Below are 15,848 nucleotides of genomic sequence, written 5' to 3' on the forward strand. Positions count from 1 at the left end.
TCCCTTGAAATCTTGTCAATATGCTGATGTGTGATGCTACACGGACCTGTCATTTGACCTGATGAAGGAAATCTACAATGGAAATCATGTAGGTGATGGTTTATATCGCAGGATAAGTGAATATTCATTGTTTTATTTATGTATAAAGCAAAGCCTTTATCAATGATTTAAAGATTTAATCAGATGTTTCTGTTTCATAGCTTTAATTGGGTTACACATTCTTGTTATCTTAGAAGAAACACATATTCAGCCAAACTGAGACTAACAGGAATTTCAAAATTTGATAATGTATAATTAAATTCATGTGGTAGTCACTAATGTCTTTTACCAAGTTCATCTTTTTCTCATTCTGGTTAGGGAAAGATCATTGAAATTAGATCGACAATAATATCTACATTACTAAAACCACTGATCATCTTCTATCCCTCATTTTACTTGACTTAGTTGATAAATGTTTCTTTTACAACACTTTCTTCCCTCAGTTAAAAAGACACTATGGATTTCTGAATTTCCTCCATCCCTACTGATTGCTGCTTCTCAGTTTTCTTTTGTTATCTTCATCTCCTTAAGCCCTTACTGACTGGAACGTCCTCAATATTTGTTCTTTGATTATCTGGTAACAGGAAATTATTTTAGAGTAAGAAGCTAACCCAAAACTCAGTGGCTTAAAACAATAAATATTTATTATTGCTCAAGAGTCAATTGGTTGTTTGGTGGTTCTGGTGAACTGGCAGGTTTGACTTATTTCAACTGTCCATTCATATGTCTGTTGAGTGGCTGTGTGGTTTGACGGGAGATTGGTCAGTACGGCATCACTTGCGTTTCTGGGGTCGGCAGATGAGGTGGCCTAGGCAATCAAGGTGGCCTTAGTCATGTGCTTCTCAGCAGCAAGAGGGCTAGCCTGGCCTTGTTTTCACAACAGACTTCCAAAAGAGACATCTGAATCACAACAAGGTATCTAGAGGACCAACTCAACACTTCCATTAAATTATGCTGGCCAAAGATTGTCTGGCGTTTGGCCAAGATCCCAAGAGTTTCGGTAAACACCTCTTAATAAAAGAAACTGTGAATTTGCATTAGAAAAGGCATGGTTGCACAGAATTGTAAAGAACTGGAGGCATATTTGCAACTAATATTCCCACAACCACTTCTTCTCTCTACCTGTCTTTATTTCATCAGAGATCTTATCCGATTGTCCAAATAGTTGTAAATATCACCATGCTCAAACTTCTAAATTTATGCCTGTAACAAGTACATATCTCTGCTATTTCTATTTAGATGCTTAGTAAACTACTCAAATGTAAGACGTCTAAATCTGAGCTCCTGTTTTTCCACATTTGCTCACCCTACAAATCTGCTTCTGCAACATTCTTCACTCGATTCTTGAGCCCCCAAATCTTTGTGTCATTTTCAAGCCCTCTTTTTCTCTCAGAATCCAATCCAATCCCCAAATAAATTGCCTATCAATCTGAAAATTATATCCTTAACTGACCACCTCTCACCAGTTCCAGTATTTCCACATTCAAACCACCATTATCTCCAGATTGTAACATTGAAACATCACCTGTTTTCTTCCATCTTCTTTAACTTACATAAAATCTATTCTCCCAGAGCAGCTAGAATAATCCTGTTAAAACTTTAACCAAATTATTCAGGCCTCTACTCAAAAAATTCTTATAGCGCCTCATTACATCGTGTGCTGTTCTTCACACTTCTCTGCCTGAGCTAAACTGGAAACCTGGCTCTACATCAAACTTGCCTGGCATATTGGTGCCTCAGGATTTTGCATGGTTGTAATTATCTGTAATCTTTTTCCACTTCCAGCAGATATATGACTCATTTCTTCACTTCTTTTAGGTTTATACTCAAATTTCACATTTTAAATGATGCCTTTCTGAGTGACCATATTTTAAATTGAATACTATATCTTCTGCCATAGTTCCTCTTCCAGTGCTTCTTACCTCACTTTCTGCTTTGTTTCTCATTTCACTATCACACAAACACACATTTATATATCATGTAAATGTATATATATATACACTCACATATATATATATGTGAGTGTGTGCGTGTAGGAGTATCTATCTCTCCCTCAAAATTATGAAACTGTTTGAAGGTAAGTACATTTGATCCTTTATTGGTTGATATTTCCCACATGCCTATAAGAGTTTTGGCACATAGTAGGCCCTCTGTATATTTGTTGATGAAAAGTAAGGGCCAGGAAAATAAAGTGTTTCAGCTTTTTCTGATGCTTAAGTTGGAAACATCAAGATTGATAGGACATATAATAAAATAAAAATAAGCCCAAAATAGGATAATATATGAATATATGAATTCAATGAAATGAAATTCCCTGAGAACCAAATATTTTTGGATACATGATTAACATTGACAGGAAAAAGTCTAGAAATGGATATGATAATTATTAAAACCATAAGCATCTCCCCACCTGGGTGATGGGCAGATGTCACTCATAATACTGTAGGATTATGAGTACTTGGGAGGATTTTGTGAAAAAGGCAAATTACATGTTTTTCTCAGATTGTCTATATATTTGAAGTTTCACAAGATCTATAAGTTTATCTATTTTAATTAAAGATCAAAACATTTTAATGTCATCATTGGTGTAACTAGACAGTGAACTAATAGTATCATAATTATAGCTGAAAAGTAAAAATACAGTACTGGAAATGTCCAAATAAAGCAAATGTCGATCGTGTGTTGACACGATAGAATTGCGTAAATTACAATTACTTACATTTGAATGGGTGCACCAGAGTCTGTGATATTGTTAATGATTTACTGCTACTTTTTTCTTAGTAATGTATTAGTTTTAAGTTATAGATATTAATTACAGCTACTTTATATAATTCATGCAGTAGGTTTCTACTAAGTAGACTTTAATCTACATAAAAATACATTTGTTAATTCACCTGTTATTTATTTATAAAATGTAACGAAATGACTGACATTATCTGTCAATTTATTTGTGATCTGACAATAGAAAGGAGGGCAATAGGAAGAGCTTAGGGAATTTCTGGTCTCAAGAGAAGATTCTGATCCTTTGTACCTATTTTCTTTTTTCTTTGGAAACCCACAATTGGCTTTAATTAAGATACATTTAAGAGCTAGTTTCTGTGAATTAAAATGGTAAAAAGAAAAGCAAATGTAAGCATAGTTATAGGTTAAAATAAGAATTTTAGTAACCACTGTCAATTCAAATGTTACCATAGATTTCTCTTAAATTTTATACAGGGTTGGTTTTATATAAGTGTTGGTATTTTCGTAACATTACTTACACTTGATATTTATCACTTATTCAGGGGGTTATAGGTCAAAGGCAGTTTTAATGAATATGTAAGGATTGTATTCTCTTTTTTCTATAAACACACCATTTTTCATTCTAAAAATGTTGAACTGGAGTTTGAGTGCTCTGCCACCTCTGATTTAAGTAACCCAAACTTTACCTACTGAGTTCATACTTGTTCCTCAGGCCATCTGAATTTGAAGAAAACATGCTATTCTATCAGTATGATTCATTATTCTTAGTTTAGAACTTTAGGAGGAAAGTTAACATTATCTAAACCTTAAATTATCTTATAAACAACTTCCAGAAATTAATAAAAATAACCAGGCATAGAAGAAGCCAAGACCTGATAAAAAATAATAACAAGATCCCACAAGAGAGGAAACAGATTTAGAGTGGAGCCAGATAAGGGACTAATCAATCATGAACATTAAAATAATAATGGTTAATAATCAATGGAATAAAAATCTAGATGGGGAAAATTTCCAATAACTAAAACCTTTAAAAAATTACATGAAAATTCTAGTACAGGGAAGTTCCAGTACACAGAAGCGCAATAGCCTAAATATTGAAATCGATAACATTTTTAACAGTAAAGTAGAAATGGTAAACGAAGATTGATTAGACAAGGAGGTCTGAAGAAAATGGTCAAATGGGAGCATGGAGAGACATAAAGGTATAACATAGCAGAAACAAATGAAAAGATATATGAGATAAGGTAAAAACCTTTACAGAAGGGAGTACCAGAACACAGGAGAGAAGTGGTATTTGATGGGTTAATGGCTAATGCTTTTCCTAAATCTAATGAAAGGCAAAAGTAACAGACTCAAGAAATCTAATAAACATCAAACAAAAACAATAAAAAAATACCTGTGGATGCATCTGATATTATTGTTGAAAATCAAAAACAATGTCTTAAAAGCAATCAGAAGAAAACCACAAAAATCCATTTCCTTTAAATGAACGATACACAGTGACAGGTGAAACAATAAGAACTGCAACAAGAAATCAAGTTATACAAATATTTCCAGATAATTACCAAAAAAGTAAACATTTCTCAAAACATTGTATAGTTAGGATAATCTTAACGCCAAAGCTTAATGAGGATATTATAAGGAATGAAGTTTACAGGACAATGTCACTTATGAACACAGATGCAGAAATTCTAATTTAAATACTTGTAAACCAGTCAAGCACAATGCATGAATTTATGCACACATATATACAAATATGCTTATTACAATAATGCAAAATTAGCTCAATAATGTAATTTTCCACTTTAAAGAAGAAAGAAATAAAAATATTTGTTTGTCTTAACATAGGAGAAAAAAAGTACTGAAAACAATTCAGCTTTATTTTATGTTTAAAAATGCATTTGTCAAATTGGAAACTAAATGGGAATATATTTTATTGATAGGCAATATCTAAAAAGAAAAATGTATAGATGATGCCCCTAGTCGATGGTGAAATATTGGACTATTTTTCACTGAAAGGAGCCTACCATCACCACTTTTATGCAGCTTATTTTAATAGCCTATTAAATAAGGTAAAATAATAAGTAAATATAGTTATATTATTGTTAAGTAAAATACATTTAAAATTAATAGTAGTAGAAATTTTAAACATGGAAAAAGAGAAATAAAATCAGTATTTTCAGTCACATGATTTTAAATATAGAATCTACAGATAAACTACAAAGGTTAATAAGCAAATTTTCACAAAAGGTATCTTACCACATAATAAAATACTAGGACATGCAATATTGTTATATTATTTAGAAAACTAATTTTTGAGTTTTCTTTTCTGACTGTCATCTTTAAAGTTACATACAGTACTATAGAACACTGAATTTGTTTACATTTCGTTGTTACTGATTCTATATTGTAGAGTTCCAGAAGTTAGTTAGATGCTTCATACAATAATGCACTTTCTTCCTTCTGCGTGTAGTATAGGCAGTACAACTTGTATTTGCTGATAAAGAAAGTAGGAGATAAAAGCAAATGCAGTCTGGTAAGAGGAACTAACTGTCCAAGACTTGTAGGTCTTCCTGTGTTCTTTCTATTTCAAGAGCAAGTTTGACTGAATGCTTCCGGTTATTATTGCTTTAACACCTTTGGCTTCTTGATGATCTCTTTATTTATTTGAGTTGACAAAAGCTATACTAGAGAGACACTAATCTGTATATTCTTTTATTTATAAAGCTTTACATGCCAATCGCAGGTTTGATTAATAAGTATGCTTTCTTTGTCCAAACTTGGCTTGCATTGCCATTCGTTATTGAATAAAGACCCATAAAGTTTGTTTTAGCTGTTGCAATATTTCACTTATTTGAAGTTATTTCGTGAATGGCTTTGATATATCTAACAGGTACATACAGTAACTGCAAACTACAACAAAGAACTGGGCACACAATATATATACTAAAATGCAACATAAGCAAGTGTTAAAATACCTTGGAATGTGAAATTGTTATATAGTTGCTATGGAAGGTACAAGATCTCATCTATAGGTTGTCCTTTCTAGTATTACACATCCATACTAGTATTAAGATCAGATTAATTTACACAGAGTTCTTATTTTACAGATCTTATTTGTGTACAGTTATGATTACCTTTACTAATAAAATATTATCTCAAATTTCAGAGAGTCAAAAACATTTATAAGCAGAAATGAAAAGTTTCACTTTTCTTATCCACATCAAATATGCCTAGCTATTCTTTATTTCTTTGTTTTTTTTTCCTCATGGGCAGGCACCAGGAATCGAACCCGGGTCTCTGGCATGGCAGGCGAGAACTCTGCCTGCTGAGCCACCGTGGCCCCCCATGCCTAGCTATTTAATGGAATTATCCAATTTATGCCGCGTCCTCTTTTTCCTCCCTGGTTTGACACGGTTCCCTGGAAGGAAGGGTGGTGGCAAGGCCTTCAACGCCCCAAAAGAGGACAAGGCATAAAATGGTGTAATAGAAAAATACTGGGATTAACGACACTAATTGTGTGTTTCTTGTTCTGGTTGTGCTCCAAGCATTATATCAAAACGAATCAGAAAGCAAAAGAATTGGAAAAAATGATACAAATTGTACAAATTGCAAAACCTTGTTAATGACTGTTTAGAAAAAATTAAGTTGGGACGCCCCCATTAAGCAAGTCATGCTGCAAATACAGCAAGCAAAAGTGCTTTTAGAACAAGTCACAGAAAAGTACCCCATAGAAAGTAAACACTTACAATTAAAAAACCCTGCATTGAGCCATCCTAGAAATTTACTCCCCACCACGGCACCGGTCCATTGCTATAAAACAATAAAAAATCTAAGTAAACAATGTAACCTTTTAATCAAAACAAGCTAACCTTTAACCAGACTAAAATAAGTCTTGACATATTGCCTCACCTGTAGAATAATAGGAAAAGAAAGTCTAAACTCAGAAAACTGCAAACACAATGTCTGGGGTTTAAGCCAATATCCTGCTGCTATTAAAATCTTGTGTAAGTGTTCCTAAAAAAATCAAAACGTGTACTTTCGCTTTGCTTCCCTGAACCTGTAACTTTACCTAAAACGTAAGCCATGACACAACCATGATTCTGTGATACCTGTTTCCTTGCCAAAAATAAGGGTATAAAATCAGTTAAGCAAAAATAAATCTAAGCAACTCTTCTCAGAGGAAAATTCTCTAAGCTGTCTCTTGGTGTTCTTCTCGCGCCGACGACCCTCCACACCTTCAAGCCCGTTCCCTCTGCTGCGGCTGGACGGCGGCAAATTTACATAATCGTGCCATATTTTACCACTAATGCCAACAATTTCGAAAATCAAGGGGATGAAAGGACCTCAAGATAATTTCCAGTTTATTATTCAGTTTTCTGTCATTTTTATATATGCATCATTCAGGTAAAATAAGAATTTCTGTCATTATTTCTGTTTCTCTGAAGAGAAGAAATGACACAATCTTAAAATGTCATCTATTTTAATAAATTTTAACCATTACTGCCAAGAATGTCTTCCTTATAATTTAGTTAACGAGTCCTTTTACTTATACATTTAAATGTGATTCCTTTTATTTTTTTTTAAATAAGCTTAAGGAGTTGGAAACATACATGCAGTACCCAAGCACACAGAGAAAAAGAGAAAGAGGGAAAGAAGTAAAGATTGAGAACAGCTTTTTCTCTGTGTCCTTTCACAAAATAATAACATAAAAGCCATCATTACTTATCTTTGTGGTTCTTCCTTTAGTCTACTGAAATTTCATTTCATTAGGTAAATATTCTCTTCTGACCCTTAACTACCCAATTCCAGTACACTATAAGCAAATATTTTTTCACAGAAGAAATCAACTCAGTACTAAAGGAAATTGAATGCATATTCATTATTATAAACTGATAGGTTGCATCTTCATTTTCTTTTTTTAAAATGAATGCATAAAGATGCTATCATTATATAGTGAATACGGAAGCAAGCTTTGTCACACATCACTTTTTTCCAAAGAGTTGCCAGCTTGGGGCATGTAGAAACTATTTTACAGTTATCTTGATGATCGCATTGCCAGTATATCAGAAATTTTTTATTACTAGATGTAGCAGTTGCATCCATACTGGGTGGGTGCCTTTTATTTGTCACGGAAACAACTTTCTAGTGTATTTTAAAGGTTGGGCTATATTGTCATGTGTGCATTGCTGAACTGTTTGGATCCTTTCACTATAAACCTCCTTTTGTATGTGAAACAAAGTGTCCCATCATTTTGATTTCTCCATGTGTTGACTTTTCCTGGGAGACTTTAGTCACAAGCTCTATTTTCAACCATCACAACACAGTTCACAACAGATTGTTACTCAGTGGGACATTTCTCCAGAACTTTCTTTTTAGTGGATGCAACAGTTATATGCTCGCTCTACTTCAATTTACAATTGTTATTGGACAGGTAGAATCAGCATTAAGTGTACATCTCATTCTCCCTCAGGTTTACAAAAACCATCCCTATTACTAAACAAAGACAAAAACACATCTCAATTGCTGGCGTAGCAACAAGGATAACAAGCTACTAAGTTGAGACTCCTATATATTTTTATAGGTAGCCATGCTTATGCCAACAAATATCCCACCTATGTGCAGAGCGAACTTTATCCCAAGCCATCATATCATATTGGTAATGTTCAAATATGTTTACTGGACCATATTTTACTCCTATGTAAGTTAAGCGCATTTGAGGTCTATAAATCAAGACTGTAAAAGCCTTTTTATTGCAGAAAGATGTCATTTGTGGTAAGACAGATGGAAGATATTTGAGTATGACCTTGAGTAAATCTTCACATTCAGAATAATTGAACCCTTTAATAATCATATATGTGAAGTTTTGGAAAAATGAAATGAACGAATGTATACTTTAAAGAACTCTGATTAAATAACCTTAAACTCGGCAAGATTCAGCTAACTAAAACACTATATTCTTAAAAGCCTCATTATGTCACAAGAGATCAAGTCATTTTAAAAAATGTAATTATGGACAAAAGTGATTGAGCCTCCCTTAAGACTGTCCTATCTGCCAAAATGCTAAAATGTTTCAATCTGTGAGACAGATGGTATTGTAGTTTGAAAATAAGTCAACTTTGAATGGCAGATCAAAGAGAGAAGAACATCATCAAGTTTCCAATTGAAAGACTCCCTCATTTTCTAAATGCCTGCATCCTATCAAAAGGATGGCTTGATAGTTATATAGAAGGATTCTATTATTGATTTTTAATACTATGGATGTAATATTCATAATAATAGTTATACATACATATTATATAATAATTTCATATTTAGATAGATATTCTAATAGTTTCATGGGTGTTCATCTGGTTTAATGTTCAATGTTCCTCTCATATTGGGTGATTTCATCATGTAATATTATTGTAATCAGATCCACGTCTATGATGCTAACAAGCTTATGAGAAACAGGTGCAGTTATTAGTAGGAATGGAAAGTATGTAAGTGATATATTTAAATCGCTTTCAAGATCCCATAAATCATACTTTTGATTGACTTAGGATGGAATTTGAGTGTCTCAGCATTTTCTATACCTTGATTGTTAAGTGATATGAATTTTATTTTTATTGCACAAGTAGTACAAAATGGGAAGCCAGGGGATAACACAGGATAAACTTTAAAGAAATCACATAAATACATAACAAAAGCTACAGCTAAAAGAAGGGTTAAACAACTGAGGTTATCATTGCTATCTACCACAAATATTCAATTAATTCTACCACCATTTATTTTACTTCGACATAGTTTATATGACTTTTTTAGTCTCAAATTTATGCCCCAAATTCCCAGGTATAAATAAGTAAATGGTGAGTTTAGTTGTATACATTCGTTTTACAAACTTAGTTAAGATGAATGCTCTTCTGAGACACAGAGTCAGGTTTTAGATGTTGACAAAATTAGTTTCCTGCCTTGCAGGTTTGAGGAAAAGACAATGTCATGGTAAACTAAGGGCAATCAATGTGACTCGAGGAAGCCCTTTGGTGTTAGGTAGTTGTTTCCTCAGAGGAGCACACCCCACTTTACTTAGGCTCTGGAAAGACTGTGAAATAATTTACCTTGATATTTAAATTTCTGCAGCATGTTGAAATTGTAAGCTTATTTTGACTGCAGAATATTTTCTGTGAAAAATTCGGCACCATTATATATTAGACTTGGCTATAAAATGACAATTGCAGTGGAGAAATTAAGAAAGTCAGTTATGGCAATCTGCCAATCTAGGGAGTCTACTTTTACCCTTGATGTCTAGTTTGATTCATCAATTTTTGCCTGGTGGATCGAAATATACTTTACCAATGTGCCTTTTCTTTAACTCACGCTTATTTTTTCAAATGGCTCATTAGACAGATGTTTCTAAGTGTACAGTGACATTTTTCTAAATAAACAACGTCTGTTTGGTAGAAAATCTTTCTACTAACTCAAATTTTATTACAACTAGCTAGTCCTTTACCCATTTTTTCTTACACAGAAATAAATGTGTATGCCTTACATGAGCTTTATATTGAATTTGGTCAGCTATGAATTTATTTTTCTGACCATAATCTATTCTGATCCTCACAGACAAATAGGAGAGACTGCATTTAGAAGCATATGAGAACATTTTTCCCAATTAAAGAAAATCCAGTGTAAACAATAAAACTTTGTTCCCAAACCAAATCTCTTCTATTTCTAGTCATTTAAAAGAATTCTCCATAGCATCATTCACTCACTTCTTCAAATAATATTTTTGAGGTCCCATGAAATGCCATGCCTTGAAATGCAATGCAATAAATGTAGACACAAGCAATTTCATGTTTACTTGCAATGCTCTGCATATTCAGTAACAAATGTTTTCTGAAATGGCGAACCTGGGTTTTTTTTTTCTAATCACCTGCTTGTGGTCTTTTAATTACCTGCTTTCCTTTTGTAAAACTCCCTTCTCAGTTTGCACAAAGCACATGCCCATTTGCAATTGTTCTTCCCCATTGTCTCATAAGCTCATAGTGGAGTGCATGGCACATGGTGGATTCTCAATAAGTATTTACTAAATACTTGAGCACCTTCAATATGTTTTATAAATACTTGTTTATATACATGGTTGGTTCTATAATAATGGGACTGAGAGTAGAAGGTTTGCCTTTTTCCTTTTTTAACCTTTTAGTTTTAAGTTAAGTATCTCAAACATAGTCATTACTTAATAAATGCTTGCTTATTAAATAAATATCAGAATTTCAAAGAAGCAGGAAAAATATAGCACTCACATTAGTTTAGATGGGTAAAGTTTCTGATTTCAAAGACTGTAGAAAAATAAAACAAATTAAAACAAAGAAAACAAATTTACTTTTCTTTGAAATCCACAATGTATTATGGTTAAGTTTACAGATTTGGAATTCAAACTGCATAGATTTTTATCATGTTTTCTTATTTTATTTATTCATTTAAAAATTACTGAGTTATGATTCATTTTGCACTTATTTAGCCACTAGAACACACCAATGGGAAAAACAGGAAAAGAAAAAATATATATTTGTTATGAGAATTCTAAAACAGTAGAAAATAATACCTACCTCATGGGGTTTTTGCTACTATTAAGTGAAATTAAATATGTAAAAATTTAGTCAATATTAAGATTTGATGTACATTATATTCAGCATTCTTATTAACATACTGCTAAATTTCATAATATTTCTGAAGGATGGGTGTGTATAATTGCTAAATTCTATTAATGTATTAACAAGTTTAAACAGATTACTTTTATATATGATAACACAGGACATAGCAGATGTGGAATTTCAAAACCTGGACAGATGATTACAAACTTCAATTTATATGTGATTTCTCACTAATTGTTCCTAATTTTTCCTCCCACTGCATTATTTTCCCTGCTCAGATTGGCTTACTTAAAATTCTGCACAGTTGTGAATGAAATAGATTTGCTTTTTTGAACTCAGTTTCCTATATCTAATTAACCTTAGAACAATTTATCCACCAGTAACTATTGACATATAGTACACAAAGTACCTATCTGCATAATGCTTCTATAAAAATATAAATTAGTGGCATTTCCTTAAATGAAATTTTATTGCCCAAATAAATTTCTGAGTATCTGTACAAAAAGAGAAAAACTGTATACCTTATCCCCAGCTGAACATGGAGATAAAGAACTAAAACTTATGCCAGGGTTCTGAACAGAACCAACAGGAGATATCCGTAACTATGACATTAATAAAGGTCTCTCATCCAGTTGTGGGAATGGAAGAGTCCAAAATCTGCAGAGCAGGCTGTGAAGCTGACAGCTCTGATGAGGGGTCTGGACGAACTCCACAGGAGAGTCTCGCTGAATTAAGAAGCATTGAAAGAGTCTCTTTTCGTCCTTAAAAGTCTTCTACTGATCAGACTATCCAATTGTGGGAGACACGGTTAAGTAGATCACAGATGTAATCAGCCATAGAAGCAATCAGCTGACTGATGATTTAATACCCCAGACTTCTGGTCTATCAACCAGCCACAATATATCTTTGCAGTAACGGTCAGGCCAGTACTTGCCTGATCAGACAACTGGGCATAATCCTTTGGCCATGTTGACAGCAGAACCTAACCATCACATTTCATCCCTTGTCAACTTGGCAGCTATACACTCTACCTTGAAACATGCTTAATTTCCAAATAGAACACAATAACAGACATATGTTTTGCCTAACAATACTCACCTTTCACAATACTGGAAACACACCATATCTCTCCAGAATACGGTGCAAGTCCTTAGGCAACATTCATGCTTAAACTTCACATCCTGTGACTTAAATACTATGGCATGAACAATACAACTATGTCATATGATAAGAGGGAAACAAGATAGTTGCTTATGTACAAATGCAAACATACTCATGAAAAATAGGGAGGAAATGTTCATAAAATCACACTCTTCATTTCTGTAACCAGTCAGTGGTTGTGGTTCATATTTGTCACTATCTTCTTCTACTACCCTTTCCATATTCCCTTTGCCCTCAGCAAGCCCTTTAGCTGGACATGGTTCTTTGCCAGTAAGGTGACCCAAACCTTCATTTATCAGGTTTCTGGGCAATTAGTAGCTTTGCCTGGACTGGGTTGCTGTAGTTTTCCATTGAGTTTAACCACAGGGCATGGTAGTACTATGAGACACCGTAGAGGATCTCCTGTATTCCAGAGAAATTCTTCTTTACCTCCATTGTGTAGTTGTAGTCCTCTTTCCCCTTGATTGTCGGGATCAATCACCTCAGAGAGAACATTAATTCCCCTTCATGCCTGCTGATTCACTGGCATGAGAAGCCCAAAGTGGCTGTACTGGTTTGAAAGGATGTACATCCCCTAGAAAAGACATGTTTTAATCTAAATTCCACTTCATAAAGACAGAATAATCCCTATTCAATACCATATGTTTGAATCTGTAATTAGATCATCTCCCTGGACATGTAAGCCAATCAAGAGTGGTTGTTAAGCTGGATTGGGTGACGACATGCCTTGAGAAGTTTCTGGAGTCCTATAAAAGAGGAAACATTTTGGAGATTGTAGGAGATTCAAAGAGAGTAGAGTGGAATGACATAGCCATGAGAAGCAGAGTCTACCAGCCAGCAACGTTTGGAGATGCAGGAACATGCCTCCTGGGGGAGCTTCATGAAACTGGAAGCCAAGAGAAAAAGCTAGCAGATGACTCTGTGCTCACTGTGTGCCCTTCCAGATGAAAAAGAAACCCTGAACTTCATTGGCCTACTTGAATCAAGGTTTCTTTCTCTGAATGCCTTTGATTGGACATTTTTATAAACTTGTTTTAACTGGGACATTTTCTCAGCCTTAGAACTGTAAACTAGCAACTTATTAAATTCCCCTTTTTAAAAGCCATTCTGTTTCTGGTATACTGCATTCTGGCAGCTGACAAACTAGAACAGATTTTGGTACCAGAAGTGGGGTGTAGCTGTGGTTTGCAAATACCAAACATGTTGAAACAGTTTTTTAAATGGATAAGGGGAAGATTCTGGAAGAACTGTGAGAAACTTGATAGAGAAGGCCTAGAATGTTTTGAAGAGAATCTTGGTAAAAATGTGGACTCTAAAGATACCTCTGACCAGGCTCTAGTTTTCTCCTCTCAGCTTATAGTTAAATGTGACAGGAAAAAGATAAGCTGAAAATTGAACTCTTGGGTACAAAGAAACCAGAAATTGAAGTTCTGGAAAATTCTGGGCCTCCAGGAAGGGACACCCCAGAGAATAGTGCCCCACATGAGGCCTTGGCCAAATATGAAACCAGTCAGCCATATCAGAGAAAGCCAGGATTGGACATGCAGTTATCCAGGAAGGACTTGTGGAAACTCCTTGTGTCTGATGGGCATGATCCAAGGCTACTGCATAGAAAGCCGACGAGAGTGCTGTGGGACCTGCATAAAGAGAGCCACTGCCAGTCTACTGCCATTTCTGAACTGCTAGTTCAGAGAAGGGACACATTGGAGGAAAAATAACTTCAGAGGCAAAACCATGGAGGCTGAGGTCTGAAGTCAAGAAGCCTCGGGCCAGGAGAGTGGACCCACCCAAGCCCTTAGAGAGAGTGAGTTCGCCCCAAAGGCAGAGGATGGGCCTTCCACCTCATTGCAGTGGAAGAGTCATGCCCAGCCCTTGGACTGGGTGAAGCACATTCCTCGGAGTTTGGGGGGAGCCTGGCTGCCACCACACTGAGGGGTTGAGCATGTGCCCCGGAGATGGCAGAAAGCCCGGGTGCAGCCCCAATGCTTGCAGAGGGTGGAGACGACAAAAGGGTGTCCTCCCAATGTCCCCCAAGGTTGCATTCAGAGAGAGGCAGACCTCATGTAGGCCCTTGGAAAGGGTGGGACTGCTGCTTTCAAAAGCCTTGAGTTTAAATGACTCTCAGACCTTGAAATCTAATAGACTTTGCCCTGCAGGTTTTCGAAACTGTTTGGGTCCAGTGACCTCTGTGTTCCTTCCTCCCTATGGAAATGTGTATATGTATCCCATGACTGTTCCTCCTTGGTATGTTGGCAGCAAATAACTTGTTATGAGTTTTCAAAGATTCAGAGACAGAGGAGAATTTTGTGTTAGAACAGACCATGCCTGTAACTAATTTTGATAGGAGTTTGTACAGCTTTTAACCTTGTATTGTGTTTGTACTGTTACTGAAATTGTTTAAGTTTCTCTGATATTGTTATGGAATGAATGTATTTTGTATATGGGAAAAACATGTCATTTTTAGGGTCCAGAGCGTGGAATGTGCTCATTTGAAAGGATGTATGTACCTAGAAAAGCCATGTTTTAATCAAAATCCCATTTTGTAAGGCAGAATATTCCCTATTCAATACTGTATGTGTGAGTTTGTGATAGGATCATCTCCAGTGGTTGATAAACTGGATTAGGTAACGATATGTCTCCACCCATTTGGGTGGGTCTTGGTTAGTTTCTGAAGTCCTATAAAAGACAAAACATTTTGGAGAATGAAAGAGATTCAGAGAGAGCAGAGGATGTTGCAGCACCATGAAACAACGAGTCCACTAGCCTGTGCTTTGAAGATAAAGAAGGAAAACACTTCCCGGGGAGCTTCATGAAACCAGAAGCCAGGAGGGAAAGCTAGCAGATGATGTCATGTTTGTCATGTGCCCTTCCAGCTGAGAGAGAAGCCCTGACTGTGTTCACTGTGTGCCTTCTCACTTGAGAGAGAAATCCTGAACTTCATCGGCCTTCTTAAACCAAGGTATCTTTCCCTGGATGCCTTTGATTGGACATTTCTATAGACTTGTTTTAATTGGGACATTTTCTTGGCCTTAGAACTATAAACTAGCAACTTATTAAATTCCCCCTTTTAAAAGCCATTCTGTTTCTGGTATATTGCATTCCAGCAGTTAGCAAACTAGAACAGTGGCCAGGTGGTGGATTTCAGAATCATTGCTGTGTCCTCTGGTAGGCGCACTCCTGCTTCCGGAACTCTACACACAATAGTTTCCTTATTATTAGCATCTTGTATTACTGATGTTTATTTGTTGAAGATGATGAACTAATATCTATACATTA

The 15,848-nt window shown here is 35.2% G+C and overlaps 1 long non-coding RNA gene across 4 annotated transcripts in view; it reads right to left on the reverse strand.

Moving 5' to 3' along the window:
* LOC143666091 (uncharacterized) overlaps positions 1-15,848 on the reverse strand; it is a 118,309-nt gene that overhangs the window by 53,795 nt on the left and 48,666 nt on the right. For 3 of the 4 annotated variants that reach the window (XR_013167372.1, XR_013167373.1, XR_013167375.1), the window contains one exon: positions 13,002-13,146. The exons of the other annotated variant lie outside the window; for it this stretch is intronic. This is a non-coding gene — a long non-coding RNA (uncharacterized LOC143666091). The remainder of the gene's footprint in view (positions 1-13,001; positions 13,147-15,848) is intronic. 4 annotated transcript variants of the gene reach the window in all.

The sequence above is a fragment of the Tamandua tetradactyla genome, chromosome 22 (assembly GCF_023851605.1).
Source record: "Tamandua tetradactyla isolate mTamTet1 chromosome 22, mTamTet1.pri, whole genome shotgun sequence".
Taxonomy (NCBI): domain Eukaryota; kingdom Metazoa; phylum Chordata; class Mammalia; order Pilosa; family Myrmecophagidae; genus Tamandua; species Tamandua tetradactyla.